We start from the raw sequence: 15,812 nt of genomic DNA on the forward strand, positions 1-15,812 counted from the left end.
TACAACAGCAGAACCAAAATAAAGGGAGAATACATCAGAAGTGTTTTAAACTGGATAGCTAAGACAGTTTTCAACAGTATGGAGACGACTCATATTGTGATTCTGATAGAGTGCTTTGAGCTTATTAGTGTTAGCCTCCTGCCGAAATATGAGTCAGGAACATAAAATATATATCAGATCAGACCAAAATAAATCAGAGCTGGAGATGAAAACACGCTGACAGCAGCGAGGAGACACACACACACACACACACACACACACACACACACACACACACACACACACACACACACACACACACACACACACACACACACACACACACACACACACACACACACACACACACACACACTGTAGGGCTGATTACTCCCGTCTGAACACAGCATGTTCAAGGAGGGTCGCCTGCAGCCTGCAGGTAGGGACTAATTGGTTCCATATTTTGTGTGTGTGTGTGTGTGTGTTGAAAAAAAAAAAGTTGCATTTTTTCAGTTTTTAGAACATGCTTCAACATTTTAATTGATATATTTCCTCCTAAAGTAATTCTTTAATGCTCCAACCCATTTCCACCAGCTGGCACACCATGGTGGGAAACTAGCAGCAGCCAGATACTGGTTTAACAGGAAGTGGATGGTAGATTTAAGACACTAAATGATCATTGACTGTTGAATGAATCATATTTGGACACGTGTCCATGGCTTAAAAAGTTAATTTCACTTCCTGGCACACACGCTGACGGCTTGTCATGTTAGTTAATGAGTCTAACTTCCCTTCATTCCTTCAGAGCTCCAACAGATCTGGATCAACAGCTTCCATCACGGTGATCTGTCGGGTCTGGTAGAGGTCTGGTACTGGTCTGGTAGAGGTCTGGTAGAGGTCTGGTACTGGTCTGGTAGAGGTCTGGTACTGGTCTCGTAGAGGTCTGGTACTGGTCTCGTATAGGTCTCGTAGATGTCTGGTACTGGTCTCGTAGAGGTCTGGTAGAGGTCTGGTACTGGTCTCGTAGAGGTCTGGTACTGGTCTCGTAGAGGTCTGGTAGAGGTCTGGTACTGGTCTGGTAGAGGTCTGGTACTGGTCTCGTAGAGGTCTGGTACTGGTCTCGTAGAGGTCTCGTATATGTCTGGTACTGGTCTCGTAGAGGTCTGGTAGAGGTCTGGTACTGGTCTGGTAGAGGTCTGGTAGAGGTCTGGTACTGGTCTCGTAGAGGTCTGGTACTGGTCTCGTAGAGGTCTCGTAGAGGTCTGGTACTGGTCTCGTAGAGGTCTTGTAGAGGTCTGGTACTGGTCTCGTAGAGGTCTGGTAGAGGTCTGGATGCAACAGCAGTTTCCCTCTGCTTTGGTGAAGAACAGCAGGGAATTGTTTTTCACCATCTTTAGCAGTATTTTTCTTTGGTAAATGAAACATTAGAATAGGACATGTCTGCATCTTCAGACCAGAAACAGGAAGTGAATTGGGTGAAGTACATGCATTACGTTTGAGCCGTGGACTGCTATGATTGGTGGAACTCACGGGAGGCTGGCCAGAATTGTGGAAAAGTTGCGGTGATTGGACAAAATTGCAAATTCCTGGAGGGACTGAATTTCCAGTTTTGAGACATGTAGTGGACGTCTTTATCTGCATTATTTGTAATTCCAACCTGTACACAGACTTTAACCAAACTTTTAAACCTGACCGGTGCTAATCTCACGTCCTGCTCCTCCTGTTGAGCCACGCTGATCCGTAGAGCTGAATTCCAAACCTGTCACTTAGGGAATCATATTTGACTTGACCCAGACTTTAAACTGACCTTCATTCCTTCTGTTAAACTGTGACCTGTGGATAACCACGTGTCAAAACAACATTTATCACCTCTGGAACGGCTGCTATTCCCCGAGCGCTGTCCTCATTTCTTTTCATCCCTCCCTCCTGCCTTCATCTGCTTTCTCTTTCCTCGTCTATACCTCCCCCACCTTAACCCCGTCATTCTCCCTCCACGATCCTCTTCAACTCTTTTACTCCACACATTCTGATTCCTGTGTGGAACTTATGTTGAGAGTTTTGCTTTTCATGGAAATTTCACTTCTCCTCTCTAACAAATGTCTGTTTCACTGTTCTCCAGATCACGGGTGTCCAACATGAGGCCCATGGGCCAAAAGCGGTCCTCCAGAGGGTCCAATCCGGCCCTCAAAGTGTAAAAATTCCAGAGAAGACATTAACTGCAGATTGTAAATTAGTAAAACTATAAATTTAAAATCATTTCTAGACCATGACAAGTTGTTTTGATCAGAAAGTAAAATACTAGATTGTTCATTGTTCTTTTGTCGTTTTGTGTCTCATTTTTGTAATATTTTGTCTTGTTTTTGTTGTTTTTTGTCTGACTTTTGCCGTTTTGTTTCTGGTTTTTGTTATTTTGTGTTTCCTTTTTGTCTCGCTTGTGGTTTTTGTCTCATTTTTGTCATTTTATGTTTTTGTGCATTGTTTTTCTCGTTTTGTGTTTTTTTGTTTCGCTTGTGTTGTCTGTTTTTTTGTCGTTTTGTTTCTCACTTTTGTAATTTTTTGTCCTGTTTGTGTCATTTGTGTACTTTTTTTGTCTCATTTTTGTCGCTTTGTAACTTTTTTGTTGAATTTGTTGTCTCTTTTTTCTTTTGTTTTGGGTTTGTCTCATTTTTTGTCATCTTGTGTCTAATTTTTGTCATTTTGTGTTTTGCTTTATTTGTTCTTTTGTGCATCATTTTTGTTGTTTTGTTTTGTCTCGCTTATGTTGTTTGCCCATTTTTTTGTTGCTTTGTAACTTTGTTGTCTAATTTTTTGTCTTTTTTGTGTTTTGTTTGGAGTCATTTGTCTCACATTTTGTTATCTTTTTTCTCGTTTTTGTCATTTTGTGTCTCATTTCTGTAATATTTTGTGTTGTTTTTGGTGTTTTTTTGTCTTTGTCTGACTTTTGTCGTTTTGATCATACAGTAAAATACTAGATTGTTCAGTTCCAGATAGCTGTGATTATAATGTGGAGTTGTGGTTATTTCTAGGTTATTCTGCTGTGGTTTTACTGGTCTGGTCCACTGGAGATCAGACTGGACTGAATGTGGAACCTGGACTAAGATGAGTTTGACTCTGCTGATCTAGACAAACTCTTTACTCACTTTTCAACGCTTTCTCTACAAACTCTTTCAGCTGCAGGATAGGACATGTCTAAATGGATTAACAGCCACCAAAATGACCAATACAATGAAAAAACTGAGCACCACAGCCTCAAATTCATACCTAAATACAAGAAAATCCAGAAACACACCTGATTACTATTAATGCAAGGAGACCTTTTGCCTCCTCTTCTTTCTCTCATTTTTCTCTTTTCATTTTACCTGTTATATTTCCAGAACTCCTGTCTTCTCTTCAGTTTTCTTTCACCGTCCCTCCCTTCTGCTGCTCATCTGCAGTGGAAAGATGGATGATGGGCGATAAATCAGAAGAAGTGAAGCAGCGTGGAAGAACAGTGCTGTGGGTCAGTGCTTTAGGTACCCTGCTTCGTATCACTCCCTCTGGGAAGTCCACATTCAATAAACCACCAACCACAGGCGCTTCTTCTGCCTTTTTCTGGGGGGTTTCCTCAGTGTAGCCTTTGCTCAGTTTCTCTGTCTGGTATTTTCTTCTAATTGGATGGTGCAGAGGTCAGAGACTTGACATCTGCAGCTTCAGCTTAAGATCGCTTCTTGGAAAGGTATAGTTGGATTAAATTACTGAGATCTGTAGGATAAAGATTTTTGTTCAGTTCTTGCCAACAAGTGAAGTGTAGAAGATGGAGCCAAAATCAACAGCAGCCCATGTTGAGAGCAAAACTTTGAGAACAAGACAAACTGCAAAGGCACTGGAAAAGTTCAACTGATAAATGCAAACATGCTCTGAACTTTCAGACTACGGTAAAATTAGTACGTTTTGAGGTGAAGTGGTGATCATTAAACTGTGTCCTCATTTAATCTACGTCAGATTGGATTCTGGGAAGAGTCAAGTTTGTATCAGTGACTAAATAGTTGCTTCATTTGCTTTTAAAAGACTTCAAGAAACTGATAGATGAAGGGAAACTGCTGTTTCTGGAAAAGATTTGAACACACAACGGTAAATCATACTAACTGAAAGTTTAATTACTGTTATTACTCTGCAGTGATAACATGATGAAACGGGCCAGTAAGCATCTGTCCTGACTTCTGTTTTCTAATCCTTCTGATAGAATAAAGTTTAAAAAAATGAGTTTGTGAAATTCAGGTTAGCAGTTCTGTGTGACCTTTGCAGAAAGAAGCTCAAAAAAATGTGCATTTTGGTAAAAAAATAAAATAAATCTTGTCTATCTTGCCTTTCACATCCCATCAACAACAAAATAAAGCATCCTCACTGCCAGTACTTCTGGTTTATAATTGATCTAAACTTTGCACGTCCAGTTCTTTAAATATCCATCAAGAGATGGCATTATATCTACCAGTAATGATTAGTCTTCTATCAGTTAATGTATTGACTAATTTACAAAGTTGACCTCTTTATTGAAGTTCATTTTACTTTGTCACAGTATAATGCCGCATAGTATGGAATGTAGGCAAAACTCACATAATTACTGTCACAACTAAGTCAAATAGTTAAACTACATTAAGTAAGCTTAAGCTTTATAAAAACAAATAAAAGAGAAAACTTCAAAAGAAATTCTAAAGTCACTCCCTTTCTCCTTATTGTGCAACTGCTCTCTGACTTTTTATACAAAAATATCACCATATTCACAGCACAGCCATCAACATGTATGTAGTGAGTTTGTCGAGCGACGTTTCTGTTATAAAATCTGTATTTCAGCCGTGCAGAGCAGCAGCTTTGTAAAATAAAAACCTTAACGAGCTGCATTTCAGTCTCTACCACACACTCGTTCCATTGTCTCACAACAAAAACAAAACTATGGGAATAAGAATGACTTTATTGTAAATTCAGCCGTATTAAAATACAATATATGTGAGCACAGAGAGCAGGAGGGAAGTAAATGGATGTAAAAAGCTGAGTAGATCCTGTTTGTTTTCTCCTCAGGCTGAAACTCTGCACTGTGCACAAACCACATTTTTGTTCTCTTGTCATCTGAAACACTCCTATTCTTCTGAAACCTGGAGTCATTGGAAAGTTCAACAGTGAGTCAAGCTGCACTCTGCTACTGTCATAGTTTAAAACTGTAACGCTGAGTGTAGCTGACTGAAGGCAAAAGTAAGTACAGGAGGTCCTCGACTTACGTCAGAGTTCTGTTCCTTTGGTGGGATGTAAGTTGATTTTCGCCAGAAGTCGTAACTCTGGTGAAAATGTAAACAAAGCTGTTCCGTGCATCATGATATCGATCAGTTTACATATTTATACAACTGCAGTAACAAAAAGAGTCAGTAGCTCACACTGGAACACAACTCGGTGGGAAAATACCGGTGAAAAGATAAATAAAGAAGTTGCATGCATCCCGATATTAATCATCATAAACCAACCTTTACTAGGCCAAGACTCTCCACTTTCTCTCCCTTCAACCTTTTCCCTTTTCAAGTCTCCAACAATCTTTTAGCCTTCTCCTGAATCACCTTAAGGCTCACCGCGATACGCCATTGCTCTTGGTCTTTCCATCTCAATAATGAGACCACTATGCTGCTTTGTAATCACAGTTTTTCATTGGTGCAGATCCATTCACATGTTCAAGAATCCACTTTTTATCACCGATGATCGTCCAGACAGTCGTGCAACTTAGTCCAAGCAACTGGCCGATGTTGATCAATGTTTCTTCCTGTTCCCAGCGTTTTATTCTATCTAATTTCACTTCCATGGAGATGCTTTCCTTTTCTTCCAAGCATCAGAAGAGTCTGACTTACTCTGGGAGCCATAATGAAGGACAAAAAGTTAGTGAATGTAGCACAATCCAAGGTGGAGTACAACCAGAGAATGGAAACAAAGCCGTCTGATAGCACCATGACGACGTATTCATCCACTCCACTCATCAACTAGTTCCATGTAACCAGTTCTGATGTAACGACGAAACGCTGTAGGTCGAGGACGTTGTAAATCGAGGACCTCCTGTAGCGATAATGAATTTAAGAAGAAAAAAAAAAACATGCATTAATTGAAAATGTTTATATCCATGCATTTTTAGTGTTGACTGATTGATTATGCTGATTAATTGTGGTTATAAATGGCACTATTTTAAAACTAAACAGAAAGTTATAGCAGGATTTGATAAGAAAAGGATGACTAAACCTCCAGTTACATACAGTAAATGTGTCTGAATGAACGAGAACTGAACTTTTTGAAATATAAATGAAGACAGTAAATTGTTAAACCAATAAAAAGTGGAGTATATGGTTTATTAATATAATGACTCATACTGCACAATACAACTGTAAAGAAAAATGAGGACAGATGTAGAGATTTAAATCAAAATTGACAAGAACAAAACTTCTGGAAGCAAAAGAAATGTGGAGCAGCTGCAGGTTCTGATGTTCAACATGAGTACTCGGCCTCCTGGGGAATAAATCAGCTAAACTAATCATTGATTGCAGGACTAAAATCCCACAAAACAGCTCCCAAACCCTTTTACAAATCCCCCTCAGGATGGTCTAACATACCCAGGAAAAGATTATCATGTTTCTGAGAGTGAGATTAATGCTGAAAGTGTTCAAACATTGGCTGTAAATCACCAATGTTCACCTGCAGGCTGAATGCAACGCTGATGGTTGGTTGTGAGTAAAGCAGTGTGTCTGGAATGGATTGTATAGCTCAGGCCTCTGGCTACAGGAGGAGGTCAGGTATTTTCATTTATGTCTGGGAAACATACATTCTGATTCCTCTGTGCCGGATGCCGATGCAATGAGTTGTTTTTTTCTGTTTCAGTGGGAATGCCGAACCCTGACAGAGTCTACTGGGTTTACAGAAAAGAACTGTGAGACTCTCCTGCTCTTCTCGAGCACAAATAAACACCCGGGGAAGGTTTCTGCCCCTCTGCAGCACTGTGTATATAGAAGTGCTGGTGAGGGCTTAAAGGCACATACCAGCTTTGAAATGTGTTATTTCTGGATCTTTGGACGGAGCACTTCAGTATTTACTGTACTGTATGTTCTTCATAGTTCCCCATTTTTACAACCTGTTCCAGTTGCAATCCAGTTCAATCCAGTTGCAATTTTCTGTGTACAAAAAGTTCAATAATGCATCAGTCGGCCTCTTTTATGGGATGTTTTACCAGTCTAATGAGGAAAACCTGGTTCACAAAGATAGTTTATCACCTCCATCATGATACCTGCCTGGACCCCCTTCCTGTTTGGTTCTCTCTCTGTCCCTCTGTCCTCTGTTCTGTCTCTGTTCTATCTGTCCTCTGTTCTGTCTCTGTCCCTCTGTCCTCTGTTCTGTCTCTGTTCTATCTGTCCTCTGTTCTGTCTCTGTTCTATCTGTCCTCTGTTCTGTCTCTGTTCTATCTGTCCTCTGTTCTGTCTCTGTCCCTCTGTCCTCTGTTCTGTCTCTGTTCTATCTGTCCTCTGTTCTGTCTCTGTTCTATCTGTCCTCTGTTCTGTCTCTGTCCCTCTGTCCTCTGTTCTGTCTCTGTTCTATCTGTCCTCTGTTCTGTCTCTGTCCCTCTGTCCTCTGTTCTGTCTCTGTTCCATCTGTCCTCTGTTCTGTCTCTGTCCCTCTGTCCTCTGTTCTGTCTCTGTTCTATCTGTCCTCTGTTCTGTCTCTGTTCTATCTGTCCTCTGTTCTGTCTCTGTTCTATCTGTCCTCTGTTCTGTCTCTGTCCCTCTGTCCTCTGTTCTGTCTCTGTTCTATCGGTCCTCTGTTCTGTCTCTGTCCCTCTGTCCTCTGTTCTGTCTCTGTTCTATCTGTCCTCTGTTCTGTCTCTGTTCTATCTGTCCTCTGTTCTGTCTCTGTTCTATCTGTCCTCTGTTCTGTCTCTGTCCCTCTGTCCTCTGTTCTGTCTCTGTTCTATCGGTCCTCTGTTCTGTCTCTGTCCCTCTGTCCTCTGTTCTGTCTCTGTTCTATCTGTCCTCTTCTCTGTCTCTGTTCTATCTGTCCTCTGTTCTGTCTCTGTTCTATCTGTCCTCTGTTCTGTCTCTGTCCCTCTGTCCTCTGTTCTGTCTCTGTTCTATCGGTCCTCTGTTCTGTCTCTGTCCCTCTGTCCTCTGTTCTGTCTCTGTTCTATCTGTCCTCTGTTCTGTCTCTGTTCTATCTGTCCTCTGTTCTGTCTCTGTTCTATCTGTCCTCTGTTCTGTCTCTGTCCCTCTGTCCTCTGCTCTGTCTCTGTTCTATCTGTCCTCTGTTCTGTCTCTGTTCTATCTGTCCTCTGTTCTGTCTCTGTCCCTCTGTCCTCTGTTCTGTCTCTGTTCCATCTGTCCTCTGTTCTGTCTCTGTCCCTCTGTCCTCTGTTCTGTCTCTGTTCCATCTGTCCTCTGTTCTGTCTCTGTCCCTCTGTCCTCTGTTCTGTCTCTGTTCCATCTGTCCTCTGTTCTGTCTCTGTTCTATCTGTCCTCTGTTCTGTCTCTGTTCTATCTGTCCTCTGTTCTGTCTCTGTCCCTCTGTCCTCTGTTCTGTCTCTGTTCCATCTGTCCTCTGCTCTGTCTCTGTTCTATCTGTCCTCTGTTCTGTCTCTGTTCTATCTGTCCTCTGTTCTGTCTCTGTTCTATCTGTCCTCTGTTCTGTCTCTGTCCCTATGTCCTCTGTTCTGTCTCTGTTCCATCTGTCCTCTGTTCTGTCTCTGTCCCTCTGTCCCTCTGTTCTGTCTCTGTTCTATCTGTCCTCTGTTCTGTCTCTGTCCCTCTGTCCTCTGTTCTGTCTCTGTTCCATCTGTCCTCTGTTCTGTCTCTGTCCCTCTGTTCTGTCTCTGTTCCATCTGTCCTCTGTTCTGTCTCTGTCCCTCTGTTCTGTCTCTGTTCTATCTGTCCTCTGTTCTGTCTCTGTCCCTCTGTCCTCTGCTCTGTCTCTGTTCTATCTGTCCTCTGTTCTGTCTCTGTTCTATCTGTCCTCTGCTCTGTCTCTGTTCTATCTGTCTTCTGTTCTGTCTCTGTTCTATCTGTCCTCTGCTCTGTCTCTGTTCTATCTGTCTTCTGTTCTCTCTCTGTTCTATCTGTCGTCTGTTCTGTGTCTGTCCCTCTGTCCTCTGCTCTGTCTCTGTTCTATCTGTCCTCTGTTCTGTCTCTGTCCCTCTGTCCTCTGTTCTGTCTCTGTTCCATCTGTCCTCTGTTCTGTCTCTGTCCCTCTGTCCTCTGTTCTGTCTCTGTTCTATCTGTCTTCTGTTCTGTCTCTGTCCCTCTGTCCTCTGCTCTGTCTCTGTTCTATCTGTCCTCTGCTCTGTCTCTGTTCTATCTGTCCTCTGTTCTGTCTCTGTCCCTCTGTCCTCTGTTCTGTCTCTGTTCCATCTGTCCTCTGTTCTGTCTCTGTCCCTCTGTCCTCTGTTCTGTCTCTGTTCTATCTGTCTTCTGTTCTGTCTCTGTCCCTCTGTCCTCTGCTCTGTCTCTGTTCTATCTGTCCTCTGCTCTGTCTCTGTTCTATCTGTCCTCTGCTCTGTCTCTGTTCTATCTGTCCTCTGTTCTGTCTCTGTTCTATCTGTCCTCTGCTCTGTCTCTGTCCCTCTGTCCTCTGCTCTGTCTCTGTCCCTCTGTCCTCTGTTCTGTCTCTGTTCTATCTGTCCTCTGTTCTGTCTCTGTTCTATCTGTCCTCTGCTCTGTCTCTGTTCTATCTGTCCTCTGTTCTGTCTCTGTCCCTCTGTCCTCTGTTCTGTCTCTGTTCTATCTGTCCTCTGTTCTGTCTCTGTTCTATCTGTCCTCTGCTCTGTCTCTGTTCTATCTGTCCTCTGTTCTGTCTCTGTCCCTCTGTCCTCTGTTCTGTCTCTGTTCTATCTGTCTTCTGTTCTGTCTCTGTCCCTCTGTCCTCTGTTCTGTCTCTGTCCCTCTGTCCTCTGCTCTGTCTCTGTCCCTCTGTCCTCTGTTCTGTCTCTGTTCTATCTGTCCTCTGTTCTGTCTCTGTTCTATCTGTCTTCTGTTCTGTCTCTGTCCCTCTGTCCTCTGTTCTGTCTCTGTCCCTCTGTCCTCTGTTCTGTCTCTGTCCCTCTGTCCTCTGCTCTGTCTCTGTCCCTCTGTCCTCTGCTCTGTCTCTGTTCTATCTGTCCTCTGTTCTGTCTCTTCTCTGTCTATCTCCCTCCTGTCCTCCTTCTCTTACTCTCCGTGTCTCTCCTGCTCTCTGGCATTAATTAATTATCCAATCAGCAGGTATTGAAGACAGCTGTGGACTGGCACACCTGGATAATCAGTGCTCTCAGTAAAAACCGGCTCTTCATTCCATTCCCTGCCGGATCCTAAACTCAGCTTCCACATTCTGCTTGTCCGCCCTGCCTTCAGCCTGATCAGGCCTGTGGAGCTGCCACTGCCGGCTCCCCCTGGACACCTGAAGAGGACCTGGATCCCAGATCCCGACCTAACCCGCCCCGGTGTGCGTCTCTTGGATTGCTGGTCCTCCAAACTTCCCTGCTTAGAACTCCTTGTTGTGAGGTAAGCCGTTTTGTTGAGTTTTAGTTTGAGTCTGTGTAGTTGGTCTGTTTATCTGTTTTGTTAGTTTGGAGTTCAGTCTGGTTCTTTGTTAAATCCCTCAGATTTTACCTGGAGTTTGGTTTGCTTCGTCATTCTCTGTCAACCCATTTCTGTTTGTACCTCTGACTGGTTTTGTAATAAAATCTTTTGTCCCTTGATCTGTGGGTTCAGACCTCCAACCCTGACAGAAAAACCTAGTTCATAGCAATCCTCTCTGATTTGGGTTTTAGGTTTTGTAAAGCTGACACAAAGAAAGACTGACTATTAAACCTGCAGTACACCCTCAGTTCTACTGTTAAAGACTGCTGTACGTATATAAACTACCAGTTAACAGTTTGAACACACCTTCTCATTCAGTGCTTTTTATTTATTTATATTATTTTCTACAAGAAGATTAACACTTTTGTTTCCAAAATTATTCCAGATGTGTTCTTTCATAGCTTTTATGTCTTCAATGTATAAAATAATTAAATAAAAACCACTGAATGAGAAGGTGTGTCCAGACTTTGGACTGGTATTGTATGTATGTATATATATTTAACTTTCTTTTCCTCATGGCTCCCCTGGAAGCCCTAAATAAGTGATGAATGTATATTTTCTTCTATAGAAGAAACAAAATGACATCAACGATACGTGAAGTTCTCCAAACATGACGTCTCCGTGTTGGAATTTGGCAGAACTTGTATGTTCAGGATGTGAAAGCAGCTCTTTAAAGTCCAGCCATGGGAAACCTTTCTGTGACAACAGACTCCCTGCAGAGCAGACCGAATCTCAGAGCTCGCTTCCAACCATGGTGTGTGAGTGTGTGTTAACATGTGTGTACTGTCAACACACACATGTAGCTCTGGTCTGGATCATTTTCAACATGCATTCCTCCTCTCATCGCTGCATCGACTGCAGGTTCCTACAAGAACTCAGGAATCGGTTTGGATGATCTGAGGCTACCGGGATATTCAATCTGCATAGCGGAGCTGTGTGTGTGACGGTGTGTGTGTGTGTGTGTCAGTCAGTGGGTGTGTATGTTGGAGCATGTGTGTGTTGGAGAGCTTGACGGATCGCCTCCTTGGCAAAGAGATTTGTCACTCAGCAGGGGAGAGCACAGCTAAAACCCAGCCAACAGGTCTGGACTGAAAGTTCTGGATGAGACTCTGAGGATCAGTGTTTGCAACATGACATAAAATGTTGTGCATCTGTGAAGTGAGAGAATCCTGTACATGTATGTGTAACGTGTAGTAGGTTTGAGTGAGAGGTGTGTAATACATGTTGACACACATGCACAGACTGGAAGGAATGGAAGTATGCAAGTTAAAACCAAACCACAGACCTTAATTTTACTGCTAGTGGGGATCTTAAAGCTGCTATATACTGTGTACCACGGCAGGAATATGGAGGAATGTGGGTTAAATTTTCACATTTATAGAGAAAAGTAGCCATAAAAACATGCCATTTATTTAGCTTCAATTAGAATAAGCTGTGGCCAAATCTAAATAATACAAACTAAACACTACTGAAGAGGAAAACTGCATGTTAAGAAGTAAAAAATAAGAATACATTGCACCTAAAGAAAACCCAAAAAGTAATAAAACTCCTAAAAAATGTTGTTCTTATAGGTTTGTTTTTAACAAAAATGTATTGTTTTGTTTCTTTTATTTGAGATGTCACAGTATCATAAGGCAAAAAAAGAAAGAAAATAAAACACAAAATGAGAAACAAACAAAAAAACTAAAATAATGTCTAAAAACAAGTACGGAAGGTTTATTTCTACAGAACAATTCATGCACAAGGCGACTCAAAGTGCTTCACAACAGCAAAGAAATGAATTACAAAGATGATTTACAAGGTAGACATTTAAAATTATAGAAATAAAACATAATCTAAGCAAGAAAACATGAAATTTTATGATAATAAAAGGGTGCTATGATTGCATCTTCATCTCTGATTGGAGGTAGATGTGAAACCAGATCAGATAGATCCATCATTCTTTCTGCATCACATGAACTTTTCACACATTCACCAGGTCTCAGAGCATTTTTCATTGCAGTGATGGGTTTGTAAAAATACACAATAAAGCGCACATAACAGAAATCTTTATAAACCAGACCACAGGATGTTATACAACTTTTTTACAAATCTGAGGGATACAGCTATGAAATTTTTGTATTTTGAAATACGTGGGGAAAAAAACAAAAACGATTTTGAACTTTTAAGCAATTTATTGTTGTAGTTGGGACATAATACAATACATATTGCTAAAACTTGGGATATAAGGATTATATTGATGTAAAGCAAATAAAAATACCCCCAAAAATTGCACTACAGGATGTAAAAATGTAAGAATATGTCCTGGAGGACTGGCCCATGGTAGGCCTTAAAGGGTTAATGGTTCCAGTGCTGGTATTAAGACGGTCATTAATTAAAGGCAACAGTCAATAAATAAATGTTTAACCTTGATTTAAAGGAGCTGAGAGTTTCATATGACCTGCAGTTTTCTGGAAGTTTGTTCCAGATGTGTGAAGCTTAAAAACTGAAAACTACTTCTCCATGTTTGGTTCAGAGGACCTCAGATCCGAACGGTTCGTAAGAGGAGGTCACCTAAACCTTTCAGAGCTTTATAAACTAACAGAAGGATTTTAAAGTCTATCCTCTGAGAGACCAGAAGCCAAAGACCTCAAGTCTTAGTAAATAGGATGAAGTTTAACTTTTTAACTCCTTCCTGCTACATGTCAGGACATCTCATATCTTATGGTTTCCTGTTTACTTTAAACTTTCCACTTAGATACCTCTTTAGAACCTCAAGATTACCTTTACAGTTCCACTATATTCTCTTTCTCAAGCAGTCTTTTTAATTTAAATATTCTCTGAACTTGTTTTATAGTTGATTCACCATCTGATGAACATGTACTCTTCACTGTGGTACCAGAAAATGTCTTTTTACAACTTGAGTTTACTTATTAGTTCCCAACGCTGCTTCTGAACAGTTGTTGTATAAGTGGATGTCTCTAATGGACACACAGTTTATGACTGAACTCATAAATCTCTTCCATGGATTCCAATGAAGTTGGAGAAGAAAGTCAGTTTTAACTCTGATAAATCAGCTGGGATAAATGAAGGAGGGTAAGTCACTGAAACAGTTTAAAACAGGTGTGGGAGTGTGGGAACCGAGGCTAATGTTCAGCAGCACGGCAGAAACCCCTGAATCTACGCGCCTCGGTGTGTTTGTGAAGGATTGCACTTGTAGTGATGGTCTGATTATCCCTTCTCTAAAGGTTAGGATTACCCCCACTGACCCCAAAGTGAAGACGCATCCATTACATACGACACATTCAGGTCTGCCAGGTTCAGGTCAACCTGTGGTTCACTCTGAAGTCCATCCAGCGCTATAAACACTCTTAAATCATCACATGATCTCATCAGCGCACACACATGAAGACACAAACACAACCAGAGGGATGAGAACACAAACGGGGAGAAGGAAAGAGGCTGACCGTGGTTTTATCATCACCTAAGCAGCCTCAGGAATTTTATAATGGAGGGGTGACAGGGTGAGGAGATTTAGAGAGGAGAAGAGGAGGTCAAAGCTGCATATATGGATAGAAAACAGAATGAAATGAAGCCTGATGGATAACGGACAGAAGCTGGGGTTTGGGAGAAGCTTTGAACTGCTGGAATCATCCAAAGTAAAATTCAGGCTTTGCTTTTTTATCAACCTTTAGGCTGATCCATGTGATCCTCGACTTCCCTCAGAGTTCTGTTCCTACAGTGTGATGTAAGCTGATTTTCACAGTACGCCGGAACATTTTCACCAGAGTTCAGACTTATGGAGAAAATGGACTTACGTCTATCTGTAGGAACAGAACTCTGACGTAAGTCGAGGACCTCCTGTACTGATACCAAATACAATTTAAAAATCTGCAATACAGTGAGACCATGAAAAGTGAATATGGTGAGGGATTACTGTGATTGTGAAAAAACTGAAATGTCTGATGTGAGATTGGTTATTAATTTTTTGACACTTAAAACAGTTCTTTTGTCTTTGAAACAAAGTGCAGAAATGCTTTTTCCCCGTTTTTTAATTACAAATGAATCACAGATCACCCAGTGATACTCAGACTCTCACACTACCTTCATCAAAAGCTGCTGATCAAACTTTACAGCTGCTTTCTGCTCATAGTTTTACTCATTGAACTGACAACACCACAGTCATGCTGCTCAGTCACTCATAAAACAGGAGCTGCTTCCACTGTGCTTCACCTGCCCAGGAAACAGCAGAAAGCATCTGAACATTTACAGGCCCAACCTGGAGCTTTTTATCATGAAACCGTTCATTGCTGTCAGTTGGCTTTGATCCTTTTCATCCTCCATAGTTCTTGTTCTTCTCTCCGTCCTCTTATCCATTCTCTGTACTCCTTAAACTGTAGAATAGCGTTACTTTTTAGCCGACAACTGAGTCAGGAAAAGATGGTTTTTCCCTGCTGACGTCTTTCAACCACATCTGCAGTCTTCCTCAGAGGGTCATCTGACGTGTAATGACATGTTGTTTTAAAAAGGTGATTTTGCATGAATAATTTTGGGTCGTAACTCCAGCAAACATCAGACACGGTGCAGGGAAAGAGTAAACTGAGGCAATAAACCCAAACCGAGATAATAAATACAAGAAGGGCCAAAGTCGGTCTCCACCTGCTGAGGAGACTGAGGTCCTTTGGAGTGTGCAGGACTCTGCTCAGGACATTCTACGACTCTGTGGTAGCGTCTGCTATCTTCTATGCAGTGGTCTGCTGGGGAGCAGGGAGCACTGAAAGGGACAGAAAGAGACTAAACAGAAGGTCAGGAGGAGGTTCTGTCCTGGACTGTTCCCTGGACTCCATAGAGGAGGTGGGTGAGAGGAGGATGTTGTCAAAGCTCACATCCATCATGGACAATCCCTCTCACCCACTGCATGACACTGTGGGGTCTTTAAGCAGCTCCTTCAGCAGCAGACTGAGACATCCACCCTGCAAGAAGGAACGCTATCACAGGTCCTTCATTCCATCTGCTGTAAGACTTTACAACATCAGCATCACTGGCTGATGTTAACATAAACTGCACTCATATCATATCATCCCAAACCATAAAATTTGCACATTCTTGCACTGCTACATCTTTGCACTTTTAAACTTTATTTTTATTTTTTCTGTTAAGCCACTTTATCCTCATCTCTCACCCTTGTATATATTGTAAATATTATTACTATTGTTCTATTATTATTTTATTCTTATCACTATGTCTACTGTTACA

The sequence above is a fragment of the Amphiprion ocellaris genome, chromosome 8, assembly GCF_022539595.1.
Source record: "Amphiprion ocellaris isolate individual 3 ecotype Okinawa chromosome 8, ASM2253959v1, whole genome shotgun sequence".
In the NCBI taxonomy this organism is placed as follows: domain Eukaryota; kingdom Metazoa; phylum Chordata; class Actinopteri; family Pomacentridae; genus Amphiprion; species Amphiprion ocellaris.